The following is a 13,677-nucleotide window of genomic DNA, read 5'->3' on the forward strand; positions in this document are numbered from 1 at the left end:
GTATAGAAAGGCTTTCCCTGTCCTAATTTGTATCAATAGACCCTTAGATTTATTTCTAGTTTATAGTTTTTTTCCATTTATACTTTAAGTTGTAATTTACTTTTGGAATAAAATTGGAAATATGAATATAACAATTTCTTTTGAGGAAATCTAATCTATTTACTTTCACATCGATTTTCCACTAATTTGTAATAATTGCATAACCACTTACTAGATGCTTAGATCCTTACATGATATATTTGAGTTTGTCCATTCTATTAATAAGTTATCTAGTTTGGTAGAAATATTGCACTATTTATTATAACTTTATAGTACATTTTTATATCTTATAGGGAAAGCTCTTCCTTATTAGTCTTTGTCTTCACAAATTTTGAGGTGAAATCGAGTCCTATACTCTAGTTCCAAAGAAAAACTCATTCGGATTTTGATTGTAATTGTGTTAAATTTATAGATTAATTTGTATAAAACTGAATTATTTATAATATAGACACTTCTTATCCAGAAAAATGCCTACCACTACATTTTTCAACTCTTATTTTATGTCCATCAGTAAAGTGAGTGTTTTTCTTTCCTTAAACTCAGCATTTTACTTTATTGTCCCTTTAAATGTCTTTCTTCATTATATCAAGAGTATTACTTCATGAACAATTGCTATTCTTAACATTATGTTATCTGCTTTTCAACTCCACCAGTTACATCACTCTGGGATTTGTTATTTACCTGTTCCGTTTCACCAGTTAGTAGCAAATTTGGCAACATCTGCATTAACTGGAAGTTCTCATGGAGTCACACATGGTCATGGGAGAATGACATTTATTTTTACAGTGAGAGAGGGAAAATTCCAGTTGTTTTTACTTCTTCTTTTCTTGGTCTAGTTTTCAATTAGTTCCTGAGATAAATTGTTCTGGCTCAAATGTTGCAATTTTATGGTGACTACAGGGTGTGAACCGAGGAGTAAAAAGAAGGTTCCTACGACCACTTGTCTCCCAGGAGAGGCTGCCTTCCATTATAGGTACGTTCTTTTGGTTTAAGGCTCTTTCTGCAACACAACAAAAATAACGATTGGAGGAATAATTCCTTAGATTAGTATAACCTAGTAACATTTTAATTCACAGATTATTTCCATCTGGATTGCTATATAGGAGCAATACCCTGACCAATATGAGACACCGGACATGTAAATTTTGATAGTGGGGTGGTGCCAAAAATTGGTGTTTGTCAGAGTGGACCATGGTAGAGGGCTGTGGATGGTAAGGGGACATCACAAAATGACAAAGTTGGAGGAAGAGGGGTGATATTTTGAGGAGAGAGAGAGGATATTAGTGAGAAGCTAGGAGAGCTCACAAAATGAAACTTCTTTTTTTTTGTCTATGGCTTGTCCTGCCTAATTGTATAGAAAAATTGCTTGAGGAATATAGGAATAGAGGGTGTGGAAGTTATAGCTGCTTTTACAAGAAGAGCCACTAAGTTTCCTTCCCATTAGCCCAATCTCAGCCAACAGAAGGCAGCGTTATTATTACCAAAAAACAAGGCAGAAGGCTTCTACCATGAATAGAATTCTATTGTCTTCAATGCAATCATTTTCATTGACACATTGAAACAAACATCCAGGCCAGAATTACTTCTTTAAAATATCTTTTTTCCCAACTGTCATTATTAGGTTAATCATTCGATACTGCATTTTCTGATAAAACATAACCACTTTATTCTACCTAGTAATTTATATGGCATCATTACCGATGCGACCAAAAAACAAGTCACTTCTAAGCAGCTACATTTCATGTGCAGCATACACAGCTGCCACTTGAAGCCTCAGCTCACAATCAATTTGACAAGTCAATCAATTTTCATTTTGTCTTCATCTCCTAGGTAACCAGAGCATCCACCCAGACCCTTGCCAAGGGAGAACATTTAAAAAGTAATATGTATTCATAATCAGTTTTCTTCTAACACTGACTTAATAGAAAAGCAAAGAGCTGCCCATGCAGTGTTTTAAATCACAGTAACACGAATTTTCTGTGATTCTGGAGAGAAGGCTTGAGGAGAAATGTACTACAGAATACGACATCATTATATTTCAGTCTCTTATGATCTATCAGGAATAAAAACTGCACCACCTGCTATGTCTATTATGTGTTTAATGTGAATAACAAGCATCCCACTGCCGGTTATTAAAACAAATCATAAGCCATCTGATGTTATACTTATAACTTGTCCCCTGCTTCATGGCTCTGGAAAGACACAACTTAGGGGGGTGGTGCATTGGGGCAAACCTTTTGATGTGAATACAAGGCATCTGGCCTCAAAGGAAGTCATTTATCTGCCTCCAAATCCCTTAAAAAAAACCATTACGTAAAATATAATTATAAAACAGTATTATTGGCACAAGACAGAGGATGGAAATTTCCAGCAGTTGCACAAAGCATTAAGTTTTGCCTTACCTGAATCCTCTTGGTGTGTGAAGTCATGAGAAAAATGGAACATTTGGTGTTTTTAGGAATAACTCACATGCAGGAAGTCATGGATCTTGCTCAGTTTGTTGATACAGGGCGACATTCAAATTCCAATGACTGTGCAGGCTTCAAGTTCAGCTGGGCCTACCCCGACTATCTGGACACAGCTAGCTGGTTTATTGGCTATTATTTCCTATGGGAAGTTTTAACTCATGCCTTCTAAAGGTTCAACACTAAATATATACTGGAGAATGTACATGTAAATATACATTGGAAAAGAGTAATGTCTGCTGAATACCTACTGAAATAGAGAAAAGAAAACATTTGAAAATAAAATAGTATGGATGGGATTATCAGTTCCTGACTTTCTATATTATAAATACTGTTTTTGCTTGAATATTTTGAGGGATTTGAAAGCTATTTAAGGTCTTGGTTCCATATCCAAGAACAAGATGGAGGTCAAGATAGGACACAGCATGCTCTGATGGGAAGAAAACTTACCTGGAAATCCGTTCTGGCTCCTTTAGGGCCCTTTGGTTGGAAATTGAAGACATCACCCACTGCCGTCTGGGCCTCATCTGTAAAATGAAAAATATTGATGAAGAGGACGTTGAGCTTCTCCCAAATCCAAAATTCTATGGTTTTATCTAATAACCTCGAGCACTTGAGGAGTTTCTTCTTACCCCCACATATGTACATATAGACTATATTTATTTAAAATGCCCTAAAACTCTGAGGAACATGTACTCAGATATTTAATATTTAAGATTTATATTAGAGGTTCAAAATAATATTTGACTAGGTGTCTATATATGCTCCCTGTCCTCGAATGTCTAATTCAAATGCTATCAGCTATGTTAAGGTTTTAGTGTTCTTTAAGCCAGGAAAAAAAATCTTTTTTGGTAAGATCAAATACCAGTTGTTGGTAAATTGAAGTGCAGAATATAAAATACAGTCTCAAAGAGAGAACAAAAGAGGCTATTAAGGGTACTACAGCAAGAGAGAAAAAACTAAATAATATTTCTCCTTCAGAAATCTGCACCTCCCCGAGGCAGTTAGTTCCTTCTAGCTCATCTTAAGGTCATCTAATGTACCTGCTTTACCTGTTTTGTGGACTTAATGCAACTTGAGGGCAGGAACCATGTCTGGTGATCTTGGAATCCTCTGCAGTGGATTAGCAAGAAGCAGCTGCTCAGTCTAGAGCAGGAGGCAGTGATATAAACCAAGACAGGACCCGCACTGTGTTAAGCGGCATGGTATATGCAAATAAGAGGTGCACTGGGGACACAGTGGGGACACAAGTGGAGACACAGTGGGGAATCAAATTGACTCTTGGGGACCAGGAAAAGCATCTCAGAGGGATTTGAACTGGGAATTGAAGGATGACTGTACTTTGCTGAGCAGACAAGACAGTAGAGTGATGAATGCTTAGATTTTACCTTTAATACGAGGAAGGACTTTTTCATAATAAACACTCTCCAACAAAGACTGAAATGTCTCGTGAAGTCATGGACCTGGAGGTGTTTAATCAGAGGCCAGGTGACTACTTTTACAGAAGTTATGGAGGAAATTCATGTACTCCTTGGATGAGACCTCTGAGCAGCTGAAAAATCTGAATTTATATGATTCCTACTATAAAATCCTGGAGGAATTTAAAGATTAAAGAATGATTTGAGTAGAGAATTTTTATTAGTCAAATATACATTATTTTAAAAAAACAACTTAAAACCACTTCCTTAGCTTATAGGAAAACATAGATTTCATTCTGAGAGAAAAACATGAAGAATTATTTTTATAACCAGAACATTGAACAAATGAGACTACCAGTGTGAATTATAAAGCAAATGTAGTCTTGTTTCCACTTTTTCTTCTAATCCGTACTGTGGGACTAGTTATTCTGCTTTCTCTGGAGAAAAATCTTGGGTCACTTTAGTCCTCCAGATAATCTTATTTCCATCAATGGTACGTCTAGATATGTGTAGGTATCAAATAACATTCTTTAATAGCAAAGGTTCTCCCCTTCCCCAGGGGAGGTCTGCTGCTGTCCAGAACCTGCCAGAAGGGTGAGGGGCAGGGCCAGCTTCTTCTCATGCTCCCACCTTCCTTTCTCCCTCTTCTCCCTTTTCCTGTTCTCTGTCTTTCTGGCTCCACCAGGATCATGCAGAGGAAGGGAGCAGGAGAAGTTTTACTTGATTAGTTTGACGTCTGCATCCTTTGGGATTGGCAGATGGAAAAAATGGAGAGTTGTAGGTTCTCTGCAGATCTCCTCTCAGCCAGGGATCTCTCCCCTGCAGTTTCTTCACATGGCCCATCAATCTCCAGCTGCTCATATCTGGAGGCATGTATCAACCTCTGCAAAGAAATCTTTTGAATCTTTCTTCATCATGCTCAGCTTGAGGAGAGAAATAGTCCCTCTTCTGCATAGTAGGGGAGAGAGGAACAGCCAGAGCACTGGAACAACTTCTTTCAAAAGAAATTCTCTTTCAAATATCCGGTTTCATAGCCGTAATCACTTAAAGTGACTGCTAAGGGGCCAGCCCCGTGGTGGTGTGGGAGTGATTAAGTTCAGGCGCTCTGCTTTGGTGGCCCAGGGTTTTGCTGGTTCAGATCCTCGGTGTGGGCATGGCACCCATCAGGCCACGCTGAGGCACATCCCACATGGCACAACCGGAGGGAGCTACAACTAGAATATACAACTATGTACTGGGGGACTTGGGGAAGAAGAGGATGAAAAAAAAGAAGATTGGCAACAGATGTTAGCTCAGATGCCAATCTTAAAAAAAAACTAAGACTTTATTAAAAAAAAAAGTGGGTGCTAAAATAAAAGTAGAAAAATGGGTTTTTGACCATCTCATTCCAAATATTGTTCTAGTAACTCCATTTGGAACATAATAATATTTGATATTTTTGACTTAGGGCCTCAGTCTCAACTGATTTTGAGTCCTATTTTTAACATCCTTCTGTCTTAGGATCTTTCTAAACAAACCACAAAGAAATTCACTAGATATTTGCTAAATGTGTAGAAGAATGTCATAGGTTTGCCCCTTGGCCTGCAGGAAATATTTGAGCATAAAACAGCCCTAATAGAGGTAAGGTCTTCAGAGATGTTGGGGTGGGGCTGGTCTTCTGCTTCTCTTTCCTGGTTTTCTGAAGTCCTATATGAAGTTTGGTAACTATATATTACTTAACTGGGCCAGATATCTAGTTAGCTACTTATTGCTGCTCCCACTTGTGTCTCCTCTTTGAGGAATTCACTTTTTTCATCTGTATTTTTTCATGATGTCATTCAAATAAGGGAAACTAACTCTTCTCTTGTGAACTTTAAATGCTTCCTGGGGAATAAGGAAAAGGTTCCCCTGATTTTCTGTTAAGTATTTCTCCTCACTCCATGGAGAAAGAGCTTCCTTAGCTTCCCCAAACCAAGAATAAATTATTAAAGAGGTCTCTTGGGCAAGAGAGGGAAATGTGGTCCTGCTGACAGCATTGTGACAAACACTCATATTAATTATAAAAAATAACAAGGGTGAAAGTTCAAAATCCAAACCTTGCTCTCAGAACAGCTTTATTTTTTCTGAGATAGGTTTTCAGCTTTCAACATTGAACTTCCTGAAAAATTGGCTGCAACCTGATCCTAAAGATTAGTTTAGCATACTCTACTTTTTGTTTTGGTTTTTAAACAGAAAAAACCCATGTTAACTAATGATAATGATAATAATAATAACAATAATAACAATAATAACAATAAGGCATGTGATGGCATCAGAGCCCAGGATAGGGGACAAGAGGCTATTTGAAGGCACTGAGCATGGGCCACCACCTAACACGGAAGGTAGGAGTGGAAGTTCAGGGTTCGCGGCCAGTGACCACAGAACAAATGCAGGGTAAGGCAGGGCAGAGTAAGAAAAAGCCAAATGACTGTTAGACTATAGCTGAATTGGAAACCAGAGGGCATTTTCAGTTAATGGAAGCAGAGCGTGTGAGAACAAAGGCTACTCACTTCAGGAAATTTTGATAACAATTTGATAACATGCCAGGCATCAGTTTTATTGGCTTTGCTGCCTATATGGGGAACTTTCCTGGAGGTGGGTTTAAAGGGCCCATGAGGCTCTAGGCAAATGGTCCATGAGGATGTCTTTCTTTTTGTTATAAATGCAGAGTAATGACATGCCTCATTTACCAGTTGGAGCCATAATGGCTTATTCAGATCCATCATGCTAAGGATTACTCAGGGACTGTTCAACAGACACGTGTTTCTGCTGCCAGCAAATACATTTAGTCCTCTGCTGTAGTATATTATCTTGTGATATGTTGGTTCTTCATGAGTTGTTAAAAAGGCCTAGGTAGGGAAGGGAGAAAATTTATGCTGTGCAATTGGCCTCATCCTCACATTGATTATTTCCCACAATCCTATCATCATGGTTCATTTTTTTTTTTTTTGCAAAAGAAAAGCAAAAGCAAATGTAATAATTATAAAATAGGTCACTTTTATAAAAAATATCTGGATATGGTCTATTTTCCATGAGTGTAATAACACATCAGTTTATGATTCTTACTTGCTTGTTTTTTAGACATGTTAGGTTATATGAATTAAATGATTAAAAGTCAATCCTGACCCTAGCTCTTTATTCTTCTTTAGAGATTATTTTTCCATGCTACTACTAAAGCCAGTGGAGAAACGACTCCTAACAGATAAAACCCCAGCCTGAAAGATGTCAAGAAGAGCTTGGTTCTAATTTCCTTCAATTTTCTCTTTGTTATAATTTTTGTATTCCATGTTTCTTTCTTTCTTTAATTTTTAAATATTTACTTTCAATTTTAAGCCCTTTCCTCACATGCTGGCTTTGGACAGACTGCAGTAAGACAGCTGCTTTGAGACATAAGAAGTATGTGAAGTTCTGATCCTGAAGCAAATAACTACAAGTGGACTGGAACTAAGCTCTCCATTAACTTTTTGTGGATACTTTAGGTCCCAAGAGAAGCGACCTTCATTTTGGCCCTGGCTCCAACCCTCAGGCCCCAATGAGCCCCATAGCCTCGTCGGGTGGAAGACACAACTTCCCTTCTACTTTAAGCTATTTACAGGGACCACGGAAATATGCAGTGATGGACAGAGAGGCCTTCTGGAGACCAAAGACACCAATGTCTTTAGGATCAATCCACTCTGTCTTAGTTCAGGCTGCTATAACACAGTACCGTAGTCTGGTTGGCTTATAAACCACAGAAATTTATTTCTCATAGTTCTGGAAGCTAGAAGTCCAAGACAAGGGTACCAGCATGGTTAGGTCTGCTAAGGCCCTCTTCCAAATTGTAGAAAGCTATCTCTGCATTGTATTCTCACATGGTGGAAAGAGAGCAAGAGAGCTTTCTGGAGTCTCTTTTATGAGGGCACTAATCCTACTCACAAGGGCTTTGCCCTCACAACCTAATTACCTCCTAATACCATCATATTGGGGCTTAGAGCTTCAACACGTGAATTTGAGGGGGGGCACATTCAGTACATTGCACTTTTTGGTTTGGGACAGACAGTGCTGTTAAAATCAAGAGCCGTGGGCACTCACTTTAACTAGCTTCATCTCACTTCTGATGCATTCTCTTTCTACCTTTACGTTGGCAGAAGTGCTGTTCAATACATAACCAGACTTTCTTCAAATGGCAGATAACACGCAATGACAAACCTCTTAGTAAAGATCCTTTCTGCTTAACTTAAGCACTTTTGATATTGTCTACACTGGCAGATCATAAAGACTTCAGAAAAAGAATATATTAGCATACTACGGCATAATATTAAAAATGAAAGCCAGTATTGATTGATTGCTTTCTAAGTGATAGGCAGACTGGTAGGCACTTTACATGTGTTATTTCACTTAATAATACATTTTCATTTGATAATACAGATCCATTTAATTGTACATTGAAGGGATGGATGTCAACTATTTTATATGTAGCTCAAAATGCAGATGCAAAATTTCTTTAATTCTGCCTTATGGAGGAATACACCATTTACCAGCTAAGAGAAATGTTTCACTTGTTTGCCTTTTTCCTAGAAAAAAATAATTAAGTAAATAAAATCTTTAATAGCTGAACCTAAGCAAAGCATTATTATCCTGGGAAAAGAGAAGTTAGTAAAAATTCTCCCATTTTCATATATTTTTGCTAGCTTGAGGAGACATGTTTGGGCATATATTTTGATTACTTAGTGTATGTATTGTATCCTGTAATAGACAACATGCTCTTGCAATCACAAATAATATGTAAATTGGTTTTTAAAAGAAAGAAGGTTTTAGCTTCTCCTCTATGAGTGATGTCAAAGGTCTAAATCAATATGTATTAGCATCCTGTACTTCCACTACATTAAATCTTCCTCAAGGATTTTGAAAAAAAAAAAAAGAAAACCAACACATCAGTTTAAAGCAGAAATACTCTTGGGAAGATAAAAATAGAACATTGTCGATATTATGTTTGTGGGTAGACCTGAAATATGTACCCATGGATTTTAGGAAATAAAGCATACATATGAATTCAATGGAAAAGAAGTCAAATGAGGACAATTAAATTTTTGTAGCTTGTTTATTTATTTGTTTATTTCAGAATGCACTCACACTTCTGCCCCTGCTTTGTTTTTTTCCCTCTCTTTCAAAAAAATCACACAAACTCTCACACTACGTTATAGATGTGAGGTCTTAGGCTTTTTACTCAATTTTGATGCCTTATATATGTTTCCTATGTAAAACGGGAATCATCTTTTCCTTGCAGTCTTGTTGCAAAGATTAAATGAGATAATGAATGAATGGTCAAAAATCTATTAGAGGTCCTACACATCGGAGCTATTATTATTTTTATTTGTGTGATGGTATCCTGCCATCACCATTGGCAATGATATGATGAAACTAGTGGCAACCACTTGTGGCATGCTTCCTAGGCTGAATTTAGCTTTACTTCTGCCCATTTAATTTGAGTTGGCCACGTGATCCCCATTTTACTGGTAGAGAAGGCAAATAATTTGACAAACAGTTGAGAAATGGCATAATATGAATTCAAATACAGGTTCAAGTGCTTTTTATTAAAAAAGGAACCACCTATGATGAGCATGTGGTGGAGCAGTGATGAGCCTGGATGCTGGGGCCAGATCATCTGGGTTTATCTCTGGGCTCTGCCCCTTCCAGGCAGCATGACTGGGGCAAGTTGCATCATCACTCTCCTTGCCTTAGTTTCTTTATTGGTAAAATAGGAATAATAATAATATTACCCAACTCATAGGGTTTTATGGCTATTAAAGGAGGCAATGTTCATGAAGTACTTTAGAAGTGTGCCTAGCATGTAGTAAATGCTATAAAATGTTTGCTTAATAAAAGAAAGGTGCTCCAAATTACACTTTGTATTCGTAGGAAGATTTAAAGGGCAATTTTAGATAGTCTTGTTTAGGAATTTCCATGAGTTTGTTATAACCCACAGATCTAAAAATGTTTGCGTTAAAGTTGTCTGGAAGCAATACTAGATTCAAGAGAGGGCAAAGGACCAGACATTCCTCTAGATCATAAGCGTCTTAGTTTAAATTATGTCTCATCTTTCTGAGGCACCTTGAAAAGCTTGACTATCACTGGCCCCAGTTTGAGGGGCTGGGTTCTTTTCGGAGCTGACATGATGCACATCCACTACAGGAAACATGGAGCGCCTCTCTCTACCCTGCCTCTGCCCCGGACAGGAGCCAGTAAAGACATTCTCATTACATTATGTTACTGCCACTTCTGTGGGTTGCGGGTTGCAAACAAACCCAAAGGAGAGACTGAGTTATGTCTATACTAATACTAGATCCCGCACAGCCACTTAGTGCTAAGTAAATCATAAAATTATTCCTCTTGTGCAAACTACTCTTTCCATTCTGATCTTAGAATCACAGCTAGTGATATTTCAGGCTAAAGTAGTAAGATTACCCCCAGACCATCTCACAAGGGTTACTTTTCTATTGAAAAATATTTCCTAAAATGGTTTTATACACATTCTTGGTAAGTCTTTCCAGTTCGCAAAACTTCACTACCAGGAAACTGGTGGCAGAATTAAAATGTTGCCCCTGGTCCACTTGAACATTTTTTTGCAATTTGGCAGCCTCATGAAGCACTTAAGCAGTTTTTGTGCCTTCGGTCTGACACTTCTAATGTGGGAATCAGCTAACAATTCTTGGCTTGATATTATAGATGCAACCATGAGCTTATCAACAAATGATAAAGGGCTTTTTTCCCCCCTAATTTGGGGTTCAGTTGCATCATTAAAACAAATATTTTGTGTTGATGTGTTGGGATTTAAAAATTAAAATATTCAAGAGATTTCCATAGCAAATGTTGTACACATAGTAGATTTTCAAAGAGTACTTGCTGAGTTGAATTGGAAAAAATACTAATTCAAGAAAAAAATGAAAAAATGTATTGTATTTTTCTAAAGGGTCAAGTCAAGCAAACATGGTCAGACATCACAGAACCCAGGAGTGTGCTAATCTAGACGTGGGTTGAGGGCTCCTTTTGGTCTTTCTGAATAACTATTTTCTAAGAGATGAGGATTCAAATATGTGCATCTGTTATGGAAAATATGCATACATTTATCCAATATGTATTTATTGTGCACTTAATTATGAGCCAGACAGAGAAGAAGTTACATGGGATATAAGACCATCACTAAGCTGATAGCCTGGCATTTGCAGTGATTTTCATAAACTCTGGGTTCAAATCTGCAGTTATTACATCTTCAGGTTTTGATTGGATGTATGCATTGTAATTAATGTCTAGAAATACTGATGTCAAGAAATATAGGCATTAATTGGCTGCATACACTAAATTACTGAGGCATTCTACAGTTCCTAAGAGGATGCAGGGAACTCTTTAAATCAAGCTACTATTTGTTCTCTTCAGACTAAGATGCAGAAAATAAATGAACACTGTAGCAGAGGTTATATTGGCAAGAAACTTCCTGGAAGGTCTTTCCATTTATAGAGGAGATATGGTGGCATCAAACATAGGACTTAGAGTTTTTAAATCTGCAGAGTTTCTATATTTCTACATAGAAATTGTGCCATTAAACATACTTTGGATCAATATTGGTTCAGGCAAAATTATAATATGGAATTTGGAATACTTGAAAACTGATCAGTGAGAGAATAGTGGGACATTTTCTTGAATTTTAAAGGTCAAATCCATGCATGAATCTTTTATTAGACTGTATAGTTTTAAGTGAGTGCATTTGTTTTGAAGAAAATGAAGAAAACAGTCATGGGGGGTTTTTGTTCTAGTGAAAGATGCTTTGCTAGAGGAATTATAACATGTTAAGTTGGGAAACATTTACTATTTAAGTCTTATAATTTCCCTTGTGTAAATTGTTTCAATTTTTGTAATGATAGGCTAAATCATTTTATTTTATATCTCTCTGTTGGCATATTGGTTCCAGATAAATGACTCAAAATTAGCCTAGTCTGGTTACTCTTTGAAAACGTTCATTAAAGTAGATGAAATGTCCCAGAAATACACTCTGATTACTGATGTTTTTGAAATAAACAAACCTACTTTAAAACAATATTGAGTTTCAGACATAGTCACTTTAAGACAATATTGGGTTTTGGATGTATTCACTGCATAGAATTCTGTGATGAGTAAAAGAGAAAGATAGCAAGCTATTTGGTACACTGATTTTCTAATTTTTGCTATACTGAAGCATTGCCTTCTCATATTTTTTCATCATAGACAATTGAGTCCAAACCCTGTTCATGATTCTTTTCATGAATACAGTTACATTGAGTTGAATAGTTTAGGTCCAATGGTCATTTATTTATTCATGTATTTTAAACAGTATAGCTAAAAATGCAGGGGTTGTACTATATGTGTGATAATTTTTCCTCTAGTCCCCTTTATCTTGAACTTGTGCTCAACAGATATTATTTAATTTTGAAAAGAAACTAAAATTAAAATAAAAACAAGGAAATACACTTTTTTCTACCTGAAAGTACAAATCTAGGAGTTGAGGAATGATTGCTTTAGGCCTGGTGAGCACAATTAATTGGACTAAAAATTTAAATTACACAAATCATATTTTATTTAGAAAATGCTATCTATAATTCAGTTAAATAATAAAGCATAAAATGAGGAGAATGTGAAAAATAATCTATAACTTAAAGACTCCAAATTTAGTCTTAACATCATGCAACCTAATTGAAGTTCACAACAGATTGAAATTGTCGGCTGGCTTACCTTTCAAAAGAATACCTCTTGAGTCACAATCAATTAGGCTGAAGGAATGGACACAGGGCAAACAAGTCCAGCCAGACACATGGACATGATCTACACTGTTCAGAAATCACCGCCGTGTTCAAATTCTCATATGGCCAACTTGGACTGTCCACAGTTAGAATCATTAGAAAAGTGGTTCAACTCAGGGAAGTCGCCTGGTGGGTCAAATACTCCCGCCAGTAATTGGAGAAGATTCATCTGGTGAAGATCGACAGCTGGAACTCTTGACAAATTATCGCCGTAACTTATTTACGTCTTCATCTGTGTCCCATATTTAAACTCTTCGTGATAGTCCCTCTGATCCTTTCTCAAAATCCCAGGCTTCTACATCCTCTTTTTAAGATCTGTTTTTATTTAATCAGGAGTCCACTTTTCCACAAATATAGTTTGCTTGTGCTGTCTATTTCTCCCATAGGTAAAGTTTTTTGATAATGTAAACCATTCTTAGGTTGTAGCTGGAAAATAATGCAGCATTCAGATCCAAGTTATTGAGGAAGACAAGAACAAAGGCCAAACCTACTTTTTAAGGGAAGCCTGAAAATTTTGAATTTTCACATGCTTATACTAAGCTTTTTAGTACTGGCGTTATGAAAGATCCATCAGATTTTGGCAGCTCTGTTTATTTAAGCAAGGTGAAGTGAAAAACACGATGATTTAGTCTGGTTCTCAGGAAGTAAGATTCTCCTTTAACAGTGTAAGTAAGAGTATTAACAAGGACCGCTTTCTAATGCTCTTAGGAGATGTATTGACATCTGAGCATTTATCCAAATGTTTCAATCAAAGGGCTTTTTGAAGTTTTTAGTATGGCAAAATATTTAAAGGAAATTTCCAAGATTTATTATGCATGTTGTACGTAATGCTACCAATTTCCACATTTACTCTGTACTGGGGCAAGTGTGTGGTAGTAAGGATAAGCAGATGAGGAGAAACATGACGTTACGTATTTTTGTCCAAAT

At 36.8% G+C, this 13,677-nt stretch overlaps 1 long non-coding RNA gene across 1 annotated transcript; it reads right to left on the bottom strand.

Moving 5' to 3' along the window:
• Positions 1 to 253: 253 nt before the first annotated feature.
• Positions 254 to 13,426, bottom strand: LOC102148285 (uncharacterized). The gene is made up of 3 exons (XR_289560.4): positions 12,683 to 13,426; positions 2,955 to 3,031; positions 254 to 1,039 (listed from the first exon to the last, which is right to left on the bottom strand). It is a non-coding gene; the product is annotated as an uncharacterized lncRNA (long non-coding RNA).
• Between the last annotated feature and the right edge of the window lie 251 nt (positions 13,427 to 13,677).

The sequence above is a fragment of the Equus caballus genome, chromosome 26 (assembly GCF_041296265.1).
Source record: "Equus caballus isolate H_3958 breed thoroughbred chromosome 26, TB-T2T, whole genome shotgun sequence".
Lineage (NCBI taxonomy): Eukaryota > Metazoa > Chordata > Mammalia > Perissodactyla > Equidae > Equus > Equus caballus.